Source organism: Gadus macrocephalus, chromosome 3 (genome assembly GCF_031168955.1).
Source record: "Gadus macrocephalus chromosome 3, ASM3116895v1".
Taxonomy (NCBI): Eukaryota; Metazoa; Chordata; class Actinopteri; order Gadiformes; family Gadidae; genus Gadus; species Gadus macrocephalus.
In genome coordinates, this window is record NC_082384.1 from 16,629,286 (window position 1) to 16,634,285 (window position 5,000).

The 5,000-nt window shown below is 44.0% G+C and overlaps 1 protein-coding gene across 1 annotated transcript in view; it reads right to left on the reverse strand.

Annotated features, from left to right (window-relative positions):
- nr3c2 (nuclear receptor subfamily 3, group C, member 2) overlaps nucleotides 1–5,000 on the reverse strand; it is a 35,911-nt gene that overhangs the window by 13,936 nt on the left and 16,975 nt on the right. The window lies entirely within an intron of this gene.

Consider the following 5,000-nt stretch of genomic DNA (forward strand, 5'->3'; position numbering starts at 1 on the left):
TTTAGGTCAGATGACAGATATAGCAGCACTTGTTTCATGTAACACTCATGACCGAGTGGATACGTTGAGACGGTTTCATACCACAAGTAAAAAAGTAAGCAATTTAAGAAGCTGGGGTTAATTGGGATCACGTGAGATTCATTCATTGATTATCTTTCTGTTTAGGATTTGAAGCTTGGCAGCTCACTCACTAACTCACTCACACACTGACTCTATGTGTGAGGGTCGATTGCATTGCAACCGTTCCTGGAAGGAGACACCCCTCTGCTGTGTGCCTGCTCAAGGCGTCGTCCCTCTGGCTGTGTCAGAGTTCATCCCTTACCCTTCGGAGAGCTCAGAGTCTGGGCGGTGCGGGAGTCTACGTGTCCTATGGGCCCGCCGGAGCCCCTCTGAGACTCACTGTAATCAACGGCTATACAAAGACAATTGACCTGACTTGACTTGTTTCGCGCACACACATACTCACCGACTCGCTTACTCACTCACTCACTCACTCACTCACTCGCTCGCCTCATAAATACCACAACAGCTCAGCCATATGAGAGGAGCAACCCGTCCGCTGAACAACAGCATGAGCCGGGAAGGGAAGAGGGAGCCGGTGAGGCGGAACTCAGCCTGCAGGAACACAAGTCCGAGAGATCCACCACTCAACCCAGGCCACGGCCGAGTGGGCCCAGACCACATATGTCTCTTCCCCGCAGGCACATACGCATGCACGCGCACACACACACACACACACACACACACACACACACACACACACACATCAGGTACGCACGTGCGTCCCATACACACAGACGCACGCACACAATCAGACACTTGCAAACACACAGACACACACACACAATCAGACACTTTCGCATACAGACACATACAAACACACACACACACACAATCAGACACTTTCGCATACACACACACACACCACACACACACATGCACACACAATTAGACACTCGCACATACACACACACACACACACACACACACACACACACACACACACACACACACACACACACACACACACACACACACACACACACACACACACACACACACACACACACACACACACACATATTGTAAACACTCTCAATCTTAGAGTCCAGTGTGGTGAAAATACCCTAATATCGTACCGACAACCGAAACAACAGTTCCCCCAGCATTAGTGTCATTTGATGTATTTTTCATCACGCCATTGCCTGGCCAATTGACACCAAGCGGGCAATAATTCCACCCAATCGCAAACGAGCAGTTGCAGTTCCAGTTGTTCCCCGGAGGAGGTGCTGACCCTGAGGATTAATTCTGGCGGTTACTCTCTCACCGTCGACACACACAGACACACTCTTCTCTCTTTCTCTGTCTCTTTCGCTCTCTGTCTGACTCACCCACCCAAACACACACACACGCACGCTCGTAATATAAAACTAAATCTGAATTTAAGTAACAGAAGAATGGCAGGAAGCATCTGGTGTCCAGATGCAGTGGAAACATGGCAGCACTTATCTGCAGCTGCCGCTTCCATTTATATCCGCCGTCATTTAGGAGGACTTCTGGAGCATAATCATCCAAGGTAAACCAAGGCTGTGTTTTACTCGTCATATAGAGTAACCCGCCAGCCTATGTATGGGCTTAGATGGTGGATCATCCCCACGTTATGTTAACAGTAACACGATTAAACATTGAGTTGCTGGTGCTACCATGAGTGACCGTACAATATATATATACATATTTTATATGTATAAAATATAAGACTGCTGCTTTCTGACCAGGTGGAGAGCAGTACGTTCCTGCTGAAAGGGGTATGATGGAGTTGTTTTGCACCGGCATCGGGCTGGGTTTGTGTACACTGCTTTGAAAAAAGTACTGCAGCATTGTTCTCTACAACAACTCTGGTGCTGGTGTTTCAGAATGTCTTCACACACACTTTTCTTTTCTGTAAATCAATTTTGCTGAATCACTGCCTTAAAATGAGCTCTTGGATTTTTTGGTGGGAGAGAGAGGGCAAGAGAAAGGGAGACAGGGGGAGTTGAGAGATATAGATGGAGAGGGAGAAGGTAAGAGAGAGAGAGGAAGAGAGGGAGGGAGGGAGAAAAATAACCTGTAGCGATCTCCTCCCACTCAATCCCTCTCCGCCATCCTTTCCTCTCTCTCCCTCTCCCTCTCTCTCTCTCTCTCTCTCTCTTCTTTTCTCCCGTTCACATACTCAATCAAACAGTCAGTGGCTATGGCAGAGACACAGGAATGAATACTAATCTTAAACTAAAAAACTTGAACGTAATGAGATTGAGTTATGCCCAGGGGTGTACTGAAGGGTAAACACACTTAAACTCTATTTACCCACCTCTTAAAAACCTAAAATAGCATTTATAGTTATCACCACCATGCAGTGTCCACACAAACCCTAGCACATAGCTTAGCAGGAGGTAGCCATGACGGCAGAATGTTAAACATTGAATTGGTCTATTTTGGTTCTCTTTTTAATGGCCACTAGGGGTTGTTTGTTTGCAACAGACTCAGCCCATGTAGAGTTTATCAGGAATAAGCTCAACTTCTATTTCAATAGAGTTTACTTTATTAACACCTCTATCTCCTAATCCAAACTGTGTGGGTGTCTTTGGTACATATTTTTACATGAGATCATTATCGAAACCCTTACCCTAACACAGCCCTTTCAATATGTCGGCAAACAGAGGGGGGGTGTGTCTGTGGGCTGATTGGCAGGTCACAGTGACCGTGGTGCATTTCCTGGCTCGGTCTGAGCGAGGTTCCACGCTCTTATTTCTACTGTAGTTTTCCATTGAAGATTGCGCCGCCTTAATACAAACTTTATGTATTTTTAACCATCCTTCAAATGTTACGATTGTTTTTTTACAGCCTTGAGAGTTCTAGTCGGGACTCGCAGGAATCCGTGGAGGTTGGGGAATACGCACTTTTTATTCATAGACACAGGAGCAGCTGGTAGATGTATATTCTGGGTTGTTATTGTGGACTTTTTTATTATTGCAGCATTATTGTTATTACATTCAATATGTTTCGACATATATGTAAAAAAAATACTTCGATTTAGAGAGTTATAGAGGAACCCGTTGTGTTATTCTCCATTTCTAACCATAATAACGTCTCACAACAGAGGAGGAAGGGTATTGTTATTTGCTCCACTGCTCATATGCTGTCTGTCTGTCCATCTGTTTATCTGTCTGTCTGTGCGACGCAAAAAACGTATCCGTCCTCTCTTTCTCTCTCTCTCCCCCTCTCTCCCTCTTACTCTTTCTCCCTCTCCCTCTCTCCCTCTCTGATCTCAGAGAGGGTTTTGGCTGGGAGTGAGTGAGTGGATATTTAATGAATGCCTTAATGCTCCGAGTCAATAAGCACTAAGTAACTATGGAAACAATTATACACAGCCTGCCCTCTGGTCCCATGCAGCCTTCAAATACCAAACCCAGGGAGAGATAGCGTTGGCATCAGAGCACGGCCATTTTACTCATCTGACGCTGACTAATTGATGGAAAGAGAGAGAGAGAGAGAGAGAGAGAGAGAGAGAGAGAGAGAGAGAGAGAGAGAGAGAGAGAGAGAGAGAGAGAGAGAGAGAAGAGAGAGAGAGAGAGAGAGAGAGAGAGAGAGAGAGAGAGAGAGAGAGAGAGAGAGGAAGAGCGAGGGAATAAGTGTGAGGGAGAAATAAAGAGAGAGAGAGAGAGGAAGAGCGAGGGAATAAGTGTGAGGGAGAAATAAAGAGAGAGAGAGAGACTCATTCTGTGGCCCAGTTCCAGGAAATACTTTGATTCACTCCCTCAACGTTTGCTCATTTTTTGCAGAGTACATGCACTTAAAATCCATATTTCACCTTGTTTGTTATTTTCCTTTGTTTGATTTTGAAATTGCTTTGGCAATGTGATTGTTTATTTGTATTTGGATTGTAATTGAATTTAATTGAATGAATTTATTTTATTTTATTGAGAGAGAGAGACAGAGCTAGAGAGATAAAGAGAGAGAGTTAGAGAGAGAGCGAGAGAGAGGGAGAGAGAGAGAGAGTTAGAGAGAGAGAGAGAGAGAGAGAGAGAGAGAGAGAGAGAGAGAGAGAGAGAGAGAGAGAGAGAGAGAGAGATAACTAACCAAAGACAACACATCGGGCAAAGGAGGGAGGAGAGACAGAGAGGAGAGCATGTGTGTTCTGTTGTGTTGTGCGCCTCTTGACCTGATAAAAGGCAACAACAAAGACATCCCAGGCATCGACACCCATGGCGCTGACACCCAGCCAGGCACTGAAACCCGGGCCCCGAGACCCGTCGACGTCACAGCAGCACGCGTGTGACATCCATCCGGCGCCAACCAATACCTCCCGCTGACGCCTGTCCACAGGACGGCCGTGGAGCGGTACACGGGGCCCGTCCATCACAGGGGACAGCAGGGGGCCTCGTTAGCGGCGTCCCATACGATCGCCTCTCCTTCCTGTCTGGGTGGATGCTGTGTACTGTAGATCTGCTGGGAAAGAGGACTTTTGGGCCCTTAATCGCTTATTCATTTTAATATCGAGAGTAAAATATTTGAATGCTGTTATACTAATTTGTAGTTGTATTATTAGTATTATTTATATTATTGTTATTAGCAGTAGTATTAGTATTATTTACATTACTGTTATTAGTGGTAGTATTAATACGACTTACATTACTGTTATTACTAGTGGTATTAGTATTATTTACATTATTGTTATTAGTAGTAGTATTCGTATTATTTACGTTAATATTATTAGAAATAGTATTAGTAATATTACTTTATTGTTATTAGTAGCAGCATTACTACTATTAATATTATTGTTATTAGTAGTAGTATTATTGACATTATTTTTATTAGTATTAGTAGTAGTAGTAGTATTTATTTTATTGTTATAGAAGTAGCATTTGTTCTATTTACATTATTGTTATTAGCAGTAGTATTAGCATTAATATCATTATCATTTTTGTATTCTCCATGACTCATTTCATCATCCACAGTTATTC